This window comes from Marmota marmota, unplaced genomic scaffold, assembly GCF_001458135.2.
Source record: "Marmota marmota marmota unplaced genomic scaffold, marMar, whole genome shotgun sequence".
Classification (NCBI taxonomy): Eukaryota; Metazoa; Chordata; class Mammalia; order Rodentia; family Sciuridae; genus Marmota; species Marmota marmota.
The window spans coordinates 54,244,603-54,256,004 of NW_025999977.1; positions in this window are offsets into that span (position 1 = coordinate 54,244,603).

Sequence of the window (11,402 nt, forward strand, 5' to 3'; positions counted from 1 at the left end):
CGCGCTGCCTGATTGGCCGATGGGCAGGTCGCGGGGGCGGGGCCCACAGGACGGAGCGGCGGGGGCGGGGCTCCGTGCTCTGGGCTTAGGGTGGCGCGACCCGCTCTCGGCCGTCGGCGCCCGCCCAGGCTGGCGCCGGCTCCCCGCAGCTTCGGCGCGCACCTGCAGCCCTCGGCAGACCTCCGCGTGCTCACCCAGAGAGCTCTGCTGTGCCCACCCGCCCCGCAGCCCTTTCCAACCCTCCGAGATCGGCCTGGCTGCCGGAGCCGCCCCCTTCCTCGCCCACTCGCCCACGCCCTCCGCTCTTCCCGTCTGCGGTGCCCCGCGGTGGCACTGCACTTGCCTGGCAAGGGCATCGCCGCCTTCCTCGGGCCCTTTTTATCTCCCAGTTCTCGCATCCGGGCCCTTCCTGAATTTCTTAAGAAATATCTTCGAAATTTCTCTTCCTCTCTTTGCCCACCGCAGGGGTCCAGTTTTAGAGTGCCCGACTCATCCATCTCATATTGACCATTCTGTGACAGTCATTGGAAATCTGCTAACCTGACCATTGTTTCACATTGTCTGCCAGTGAGTGGCAACGTGGGTCCCTGTGGAGTGGTCATGGGAGCCTTACTTGAGCCTCCTTCCCAAGTGCCCACCCTCCCGCTCCTGCGTCCCCATCAGCCTCCAGTTTCTCATCTCTACTTCGCTTGACCCTCTCAGATCCACATCTGGGCTTCAACCTCCCCCAGCGCTCCCTCCTCAGCGCTCCTTCCTGGGGCTCAGTACATGCACTCCTGCAGTACATGCACTCCTGCACCTTCCCGCTTCCATCACTACACACAGATTGCCCTTGCCCAGCCGAAATTCCCTGTTTTTCAGAGGTGTGCTCTTCCTCAACAAACATTCAAGGAGAGGCCTACTATAAGCCAGGCACTGTCATAGATACTAGGATGGGACAGGGAACAGAACAAAATCCTCTCTTCCTAGAACATTCTAGGTAGGATCACGGTAAATAATATCCTATGTTAAGAAGTGGCAAGTTCTGCAGGTAGGGTTTCAAAGACTTGAAGGAGGTAAGGTTGTGAGTCAGGAAGGTATTTGGGGGAAGATGGGTGCAGGCAGAGATTCAGCCATGCGTGGGAGTGGGGACACTTCGTGTATTAAGTGGACAGCCTCACAAGAGTGTGGCTGAAGGGGGCAGAGGAGGAAAGTCAGAGACATGAGGTCAGACAATAACAAGAGGGGAGGGGAGCAAACTGTATAGCCTTCTGTACAGACTCTAGGCTTTACTCTGGGATGGGAAAGCACTGGAGAGTTGGAGTAGGCAGATCTCAACTAAGTTTTAAAATCATCTGGCTGCCCAGTGTTAGGAGGCAATTGCAATAGTAAAAGCAAAAGCTAACAGTGGAGAGGCCTAGGGTGGTAGAGTGAAATGGTGAGTTTTGAATTCTAGCTCTATTCTGAATTCCAACAGGATTTCCTACTCAAAACTGGTTACAGAATGTGCTTTTAAAAGAGTCAAAGATGATTACAGGATTTCCAGTTGAGCAACTGGAAGGAGTGATTCGCCTCTGCTGAGATGTGAGGGCAGCAGGCATAGACAGTTTGAGAGAGGAAAAGAGTCCTGTTTGGGATGTGCTAAGGTCAGGATTTATTAACAATTGAAATAGATGTGTCAGGTAGATGCTTGGATATGAGACTGGAATCCATTGGAGAAGTTTGAGCTGAAGCTCAAATTCTGGATGTCGACAGGGTAAAGTTGGAACGTAAGTCCTTACGATGAGCTGAATTGCAATAAGGAAGGAAAGAGGATGGGACCTACCTGGATCCCAGAGCCTCCAACACTGGAGAAAGGAGAAGAGCTGATTTTGACAGGAAGGCAGATTCAGAGATAGGAGGGAAATGGAAATGTGGAAACCTGGGGAAGAAGCGGCAACAAGGAGGAAGGAGAGGTCAGCTGGTCACTTGCCAAGGACTGAGCACATGAGCACATGTTTTTGTCCAATACCAGTTGGGCCTCATCTGCTCTGTTGCCAGGTCTTCAGGCCCCTGGGACCAGGTCAGCAACTGCAGACCCACTTCTCTTGGCCATCCTCTCTGTCCTCCAGCCCTGGGTACGACACTGGAGCCATGTAGCCACTTCTTTCTTATATATAGTTTCCTATTTAAACAAAAATTTTAATATGAGCTAGTTTAAGAAAAATATTAAGAGTAGGACAGGTGCTCTGTAGACATGGTTCAAATCATCAGAGTAGTGTGGACGTGATGGACAAGAAAAACAAAGTCCCTCTACCTGGCCTTTCTTCTCCCTCCTCTGTCCTCACACTGTAGCCAAAGTGGTCTTTGTAAAACACAAATTCCATGTCATTCTAGCACACGCGTGGTAAAGTCCAAGCGTCTTAGTGGGATGTCTCTGAACAGCTAGCCGCCCTTAACCCAGCTGCTCCCCTGCTGCTGGTCCACACAGCCCCCCCCCGCCCCTTCCCTGGCACTGCTCTCCTTGCCTGGTGAACTCCGCTCCACTCCCACACCCAGGAGCACTCCCCATTCCTCCAGGTGGCCTTCCTGAACACCTAGGCCCTGTGAGGCACCCCACGTGGCCCACAGTGGGTCTGCATGGTCTCAGCACCGCAGGTGCAGAGCTCTATCCTGTGTGAGTTTCTCTGTGTCTGTCTCCACCGCAGTGTGAGCTTTTCTGAAGAGGACAGGGGTTGTACCACTTTTGTTGTTCGGTTCCCAGGGCCTGGAAAATATCCAGGAGGCATCTATTGAATGGGTACAATCTGGTTCCTTCAGGACCACATCTGGGTAGACTTAAATAACTCCCCTGTGTCAGAAAATGAGAACCCTGGTGCTTCAGACTCAGTAATTGGTACATGGTAGGCACCAACTAAGTAGGGGGGAATGAAGGCATATCAGCCCATAAAAACAAGAACAGGAAGGGTCTTATGTGTAAATTTGAATATAGGATTGTTTGGTTTATTTCTAATGGTTCTTAAGTTAAAATCTGTAAGCTATCATGATACCTCCATTTTTAATATTTTCAATTATAAAAAGAATTATAAATGATTATTGAATCATAAAAAATGAATACTCATTGTTTAAAAGAAGCAAAAAACAAAGGAAATATATAAGGAAAGATCAAAAGAGACACGTAAGCAATATAGAGGAGTAGAATACGGTTTCCTCCATTCACCATCTCTAGTCCCTCTTCCCCAGATAACCACTATTAACAGTTTTTGCATGTTTACAGATATTTTCTAAATATGTAGAAGCACATATATAATTTCCTTTCTTACACAAATGGGACTCACATTGCAAATTCTCCACAGCTTGTTTTCACTTTTTATATTTTAAACAGTTTCCACATCGACACATAGAAATATGTACTTTAGAAAAGGCTGCATAGTATTTCTTTGTATGGATGTGTGACGATAGACTATATTAGTGAGCAGTTACCAACAGTCACCGTGAACATTCCATTAAGTGCATTTCTGTACACTTTCTAAGTGAAGCCATAGGATGTTTCTAGAGTTGGAATTGTTGGGGGGCGGGGAGGAATGCACAATTGAAACTTATACAGATTCCTCCAGACTGTTTTCCAACAATCTGCCTACTTAGACTCCTATCAGGGGACGGTCAGACTGCCTACTGTGCCCACCCTCACCCACCATGGGCATTACCAACGTTTGGTTTGCTAGTCTACTAGGTGATAAATAGTACCTCATTGTTTTGATTTGCATTTTTAAAAGTTACCAGTGAGATTTAACATCTTTTGTTTGGCAAAACTTTTTAAGCTCAAGGATGGGGAAGAGTTACTGTTTTGTGTGTGTGTGTGTGTGTTTTGGTTTTTATTTTAACATTTTGAGACAGGGTCTTGCTATGTTGCCCAGGCTGGCCCCAAACTCATAGGATCAAGCATTCCTGTTGCCTCAGCATCTGCCAGTACCTGGGACTAAAGGCACACAACACCACACCCAGCTAGGGCCGTGTTTTTCTCGTTTGTAATACTGTGGATTGAACCCAGGAACGCTCTACCACCGAGCTGTACCCCCAGCTTACAGGTATGTGCCTCTGAATCAGGCTTGGGATAGTATTTTTTTTTTTAAAGAGGCAGGATCTTTGACAGTAGTTTCCCAAGTTATGGGCTTTAGAGTAAGGAACTAATTTTGAACCTGCCTTTTCCTGGAGACCCCATGGTAGACAATAGACATAGACAATGGGGCAGTATGGTTTGCAGATTGAGTGACAGACCCAGGTTGTAGCCCAGTTCTACTGACCAGCAAGGTGACCTCAGTAGAGCTGCTTTTCTCTGTGCCTCTGTAAAAGGAAATGGTTGGACAGGTCATCAGTCCCTCCAGCAAGCTTGCCCCATGGCTCTAAGATTGGTTGTTGCGGTCAGAACCGTCACAATCCACATGCTGAAGTCCAACCTCCTGAAGGGCATTCTAGTTCCTTCTCCATCTGGCCCCTGTGTGTGTTCCCAGCTTGGTGTCCCCAAGGCCCTGCACCCCATGTCCTGGATTCAGGCCCCTCTCCACTGGACTTCTTTAAAAGCCAAACTCTAAAACCATTAGATCTACTCTCCAAGTACCTGGACCCCTCCCTTTTCTAAACTGCTTACCACATGTCGCTTTTTAGTTGATTCAGTTTTGCTCGAGTTCGAGAAAAGTACTTTGAGTCGAGCAGATCTAGATTCAACTTCGAGATTGGCTTCTTGTTTTTATCCTGAGCCACCTATACCCCTACCAGTTCTCAGTCTTCCCATCTGGAAAATGAGGAAAATAGCATCGAGTGTTGTGAAGTTAATTAAGATAATGTACTTAAAGAACCTCACACAATTCTGGGCAGGTGCATGTTTGACAGATGGCTCCCATCTTCTCTAAAGGTTAGCAGGGCAGGAACCTGTCCAGTCTTCCAGGTTAGATGTCACCTCATTGCCACTTGACAGCCATTTGCAGGGCTCATCACATTCAGGACTTCAGCTTGATGGATGGGACATCCCAAGTGGTTAAAAGATAATGGCAGAGCCTCCGTGCCCTGATAGCCAACGTTCCGTCCCACCCAGTTCCCCAGAGCCATTGTGTCTCATGCTTTGGTCGGTGTGAGATGAAAGTCTTTCCCCTGTGGAGAAAGGGTGTAGGAGGAAAGGAGAGCAGGATCTCCACCCTAACCTGCAGCCTTGTGACTTCAGAAAGTTACTTAACCTCTAGCCTCAATTTCCTCAACTGTGGTCGATGGGATAATAATTCCTATTATTAAGGGTTTTCTTAATTTTTGTTGAAAAGTGTCCCAAACAATGCCAGGCACGTAACAGGGACTCAGTAAATACTAAACTTTCCCACCTCCCCCATTTTCCTCATTCTAGTATAAGGACAAGAATGTTATCTCACATTTTTAAAAAATCCTCATCATCTAACACAGAGCATATATTGTAAAGGACCCACGATCATTGTTTCTCAGGATGGTTAGTGACATTAACCTTCCGGTAGTATTCAGTCTTGACAGGATCACATACCCCAGCTCATATGAGTCTGAAAACAACACTTCAAGGCAGACAGGATTATGCTCCTCTTATATCGGGGGAAACTAGGTACAGAGAGACCACAAGATGTATTCAAAGTCTCTTCACAAGTAAGGTTGGGACTTGAACCTCTTCATCTTGTTTCTAAATCCCACATTTTTTTTTCTCTCTAGTTGGCAGGACTGCAGACAAGAGAGTATTCCTGCTTGAGATCTTGGGTTCAGACTGTGGCCTCGTTGTAACACACCTGGACCCATTGAACATGGGAGGGCTGTGACCAATGCTTCCTGTGATAATGTCTGGCTTGGGAGATGGCATTGAGGTGTTCTCTAAGTAGATGCTCAAGCTTAGAGAGCACATTGACTCTCAGGATTGTCTCTCCACTTTTTGCTAACCATACACACTGTTTTCAAATGTCTTTGGTGACAGTCATGAGTATGCGTATGAAGGCTGTGTCCCTTACCACAATGCCTGTCTACCACTGCCAGGGTGACTGTGGTCTCAGCTGAGTCTTGTCAAGGACCTGGGCCTTGATCCAGACTGGATCACCAAGAAGCCAGCAGCTCTCCCTGTTTGTGAATGGAGGCAGAAGCTGCGTAGAACTGGGCGTCACCCACCTGCTAGCAACCAGAGCCTAGATACCTCACATTCTTTTCCTATGGCTTCACTGTAGATCGATCATTCCAGCAAAGGACCAGCAGTTGCAACACAGCTACATAAAGCCCTAGGCTTAGCAGCACTGTCTTAACCTCCAGTAAACCTCCCTTACCCGTGATTAACAGTGAATTGGGCGTAGCCATTAGGCTCACTGCCACTTTAAGAAAACACCAGACAGGAGTCAAGAGGCCATGGGAGGCTTGCTGGCTCACATTTGTGGGTTTTACTCTTAGAAGAATGGGTCAGAGATTTTTGCTATAAAATAACATCCATTTAAAATTGTTGGAGTATCTCCATGCTTTAAAACGAGAGATTATCTCAATTTAAAGGTAGGAAACAAGCAAAGAGGGATTAAGTCACTCGCCTGAAATTGACATTTTTCTAACCTGGCGTTTACAGTTGATGTCCCCAGCTGACAATGACCTTTTTAAAAATTTCCGTATTTTTGTGCTCATTTTTGATCTGTCTTTTCTCAACCATGAGGCTAATATCTGGAATTTTATTGTTATTTTTATGTTATTGAATTTTATGTTATTCTTGTTGGTGACACTTAGAAAAAAGAACTAGCGGTTGAAAAAGAGAAGGGAAAAATCCAGAAATTTTTGTGATAAGTATCAAGCCGGGAAAAAGCGGGAGCAGGTGGCAGAGCCTGAGGATGCCCTTGGGAGCAGGGGCGCCTGGCACTAGTGAGCCGGCTGCAGCTCCGGCCGCACTGCTGTGGGCTGGGGGCTTGTGGAGCAGTACTGAGATATCCTTTAATTCTTTAACAAAAACTTCTCAAAGCCTCATGAAACTCCAGCTCACTCTGCTCCGAGGCTCTTGGGGTCAGCAAAGGGGAGGTACCAACTCAGGAAGTCCTCGGAGGGCCAGGCAGAGTGTATATATTCTGCTTAAGGCTCCAGCAATCCTGCAAAGTTTCTGAGGAGCTGTGGGAGTGCATGGAAATTAACCACATAAAACCCATTTTTATAAATTCTATGTGGAAAATGTCCTAGATAGGCTTCTTTGGTATGTTGCTTTATATTATCTATGGGAACTGTTTTTCCTTTTTCTCAAGTTTCTTAAATCTCAGTCTTCAGGGCCCTTGGGGTCGTGGAGGGCGTCAAGCTGCACTGCCACTCTGTGGCCCCGTCTGTGTGCACACAGCCGACACCAGCACGGCTCTCAGGCTGCTCTGGACATCGGAACGCTGCCTGCAGGAGCCGAGGTGGAGGGTAGAAATGGAGGGGATGGCATCTGAGCAGGGTCCTAAGGGAGAATAAGCGATCTTGCTCTGAGAAGGCCCTTCCTGATAGTGAATCTGGCCCCGGCAAGGGCCCCAGGGTGTGAGATGCCATGGCTTGCCTGAGACGAGGAAGCATGCAGGGAAGGAGACAGGAACAATGGTGTTGGAGCCACAATCCGATGACCTCTCAGGCCAAGCCATCGGGCCTGTAGACAACCAGGAGCCACCAGAGGATTTTGAACCCAGTGTTATTAAATCTATTTTTGGAAAATAACTGGCTGAGGAATGACAAATGCCTGGAGAGGAAAGAGGTTTTGCAATCCCCCAGAGAGGTGAGAGGGTCTGAGCCAGCAGTGACTGTGTTGATGGGAGGCGCTGGGCCCAAGTGTCAGATCTGAGACTTATGAGAAGTTGGGGTGACAGGTAGGGAGGGGCTAGAGACTTACAGCTGGAGCCATTAGGAGAGTGGTGCTGTAATGGAGAGGCAGGGAACGCAGAGGAAGAACAGGTTCAGGGTGGAGGCACGTTGGGGGTTGACGAGGAGGTACACCAGTCATAAACGCCAGTGTTTTCCCAGACCAGCCCTGGGGATCCCAAGATTCCAAACAGACATCACGGAAGACTGAAGTCTCTGAGAGGCAGCACTGGAAATCAAAGAAGGCTGCAGACTCTACAGCCAAGTTACCTGGGATTTGTCCTTCTTTGGTAGCTTCCTGTGTGACCCTGGTCAATTCATTTAACTTCTTGTGTCCCAGTATCCTCACTTGGAAAATAATACAATGACCACATCCTAGGAGTGCTAAGAGGACAAAGAGTCTGCATATGATGTGTTAGGAGAGTATGTGGCACTCTAAGTAGAGACAGCTATTTGATGGGCCACAGGAATAGTTTGGGCAAAAGTTACGCAATTTCCCTCTTCTGAACTAAAAGTACTTCACCTTGATTCAAAACTAACATTTGGAAGGCAATTAAGTCAGTTCATAAATAGTGAAAACTGCATTGCAGTAACTGATCATGAAAGCAGGATGCGCTTTGCAAATTTCCCCTTTTTATTGTTATTAAAAAACACACTAAATATCTATTTGGTACCAGATTCTCTAAGGAACCCTGAGAAATGGCCCCTGAAAGGGTGCCAAGTTAGGCAAAGAGAAGGCCTTACTAAATGTCAAAAAAGGATGTGCTGCGGGTGCCGTGGAATTGAAAGAATGGAACACTGAAGGGAGGAGGTGGGAGCGCTGAGGTCCAGGTTCCAGTGAGCCGCAGGGGAGGAAGCAGCCAAGCAGCAGCCTATGCCTGGAGGCAGCCTGTGGCTAGTGGGAGGGCGTGGTGATAAGGAGCAGGTGCTGGAGCCACCCCACCCGCACTGCCCCTCAGGCTGGGGCGAGTGGCAGAGGAGGGACCCCAGGGACATTCCTGAACAGCACTATTTGTGACTGATGCAGGTCCCTGGGCTGCACTGTGAAGAGACACTGGATAGAGTAAGAAGCAATTAGAACAAATCAAAACCCACAACAAAACAAACCCACTTTGGAGTAGAGAGGAATTGGCTTGGTTGAGCTGGGAGGGAGAGGTGGCTTGGATCCCCTCTGTAAGTCCCAGAGCCTCAGCAGGGTAACTGGCCTGGGACCTGAAACAGGATGACTTTTCTTGTGGTGTGAACTTCTAAAAACAAATAAGAAAAAAAATCTTCCTACTTTTAACCTCAGGGTATTTTTCTTTCAAAGTTTAAAATATACAAAAACATCAAGCAATGCATAAAAATACAAAATTTATCATGAAACTGTTCATTCTTATCTAAGATTGACAGCAATAGGTAAGTTAGTCATGCTACTCATTCCCCTGCAAAGGTTTAGCACTTTAGAAATATATTCTCATAAAAGGGAAGCCAGTGGCATTGAGGATGAGAATAGGGGAAGGGAAAAGGAAGTTAAGGGGGCATGAAATCGACAAAATTATGCTATGCGCAGATACAAATATATCCAAATGAATGTCACTATTATGTGTAATTATAATGCACGAATAAAATATTTTTAAAAAGGAATTTAATAGTGATAATCAGTGGGTGATGGAACGGGGATCTTTTTATTATTTATTTTTGGCGTATCTGCATTTTCTAGTTTCTTAATGTTCATAATACTGCATTTGAAATAAAAATTTTAAAAAATATATTAAAAAACACTGAAATATAGAGTTTCTGGGAGTTTTTAAATTCAAAAATCACATTTTTTCATTTTAGGTAATGTTTAATTTGATCACTTAATGCAATTAATGTGGTCAATGGTGACAAAATTTAAGTGGGAATCTGACTTAAAAATTCCTATGAGAGAATCTGTGAGTTACCCAGTTCAACACAAATATCCATTAAACATGCATTAATTGTTCCAGAAGGAAATTATTGTTCCAGAAGGACAAAAGGCCAAGTGAGCTGAAATACCAGGTGCTTAATTTATAAAGTCAATAAAAGCACTCTTTTGTAAGCTCTTCTCAGGTCATAGCATATTATCAGGTAAGTCTGGCACTAAAATCACTCTATGCTTAAATACTTCACAAGGGCACAAAACAAGGGAACATACAATAAGAGCTTCTCGAAGGTACTTTGTGAGAGACCAAATACTGTGTGAATTTATTCAGCTTTCAAGAACACAGAGGTATTTTAAGTTTTTTTTTTTTTTAAAAAAAAAAGGTTACCAGCAACACACTCAAGATAAAAATACTTTACTATTTGCAGTTATAATAATGCACAGAATTTTTACAGCAGTCACAGTAGGAAATTCTCCAAAAGGTCTTCCTGATGGTTTGAGAATATGTTCCTCCTCTCTTTGCAAGTGGTATGTCTTGAGTTTCTGCATGGGAGGTCAGGAGTAGTGCCTGAGAATTCTGCATTTGTAGTAAGTTCCCAAGCAAGGCAATGTTGATGTTCCTGGTCCAGAGACAGCACTTCTGTCATAAACAGTTACAAACTTTTTATTGAAACAAATTTACAATATCCAAAAACCTTCCACTATCCCAAGGATGCAAAGGAAAGGGGGTCGGGCAAACTGCTAAAGCAATAGGAAGTCCACAGTTGATGACTTTTCAAACACGTAATCAGGAATCTGGAGTCTCAGACCTGGGCTCAAATCTGAGCTCAGCCTTGCGTTAGCTCTTGGACAGGCTATGAACTATCACTAACCCTTAGTTCCTCCTCTGTTACACAAGGATGGCAGCACGGCCACAGAGCTGCAGAGAAGGCTGCCTTTTGCCTAATACCACCTTACCTATGCTGGCACTGTCATAATTCCCTCTTCCCTTTTCTGTAGTAGACAAAGACACTTTTCCCATGGCTGAATACTGTTTTTAAATGTGAAAACACTGACCCCCTTAGAGCAAATTAAGGCTCAAATGTTAATTTGTAAGACTTGAAATCCCCGCAGAGCCTTATTTTACACTTCCCTCTCTGCCCTTGTTCATCTTATTTCATATTTATGGGTGGCCCAAAACTTTTCACAGCTTCACCGTTTTGATATTTTTAAGCATACAGACCTTGTTTGCAACTTCAATTTGTTTTTAAACTTAAAGGAGCCATAGCACCTCAAGTAACGATATTGATTCCATAACATTCATCATATTCAAAAAAGATTTTTCAGTTCACATCTTTAGAAAAGAACATTTTCAGCTATAAGAGATAGCTGAAATTGATTCTCCCCCAAATCCTACTCCTAAGCATGAATATTGCCACATATCAAGTTTGTTTCTTTTTATAGCTAAGTAGTATTTTACTGATGATCATTTCAGTTAATTATGTATTTTTTTGATTATTACAAATAAAGCTATGAATATCTGTGTACAAGTCTGTGTGAGAGCATGTTTTTTCTATTTGAATAGATATTTAGTCATAGAATGCTGCATCATATGGCAGGTATAATTTTCACTTTTAAGAAACCACCAAGGGCTGGGGATATAGCTCAGTTGGTAGAGTGCTTGCTTCACATGCATAAGGCCCTAGGTTCTAACCCCCAGCACCACAAAAAAAAA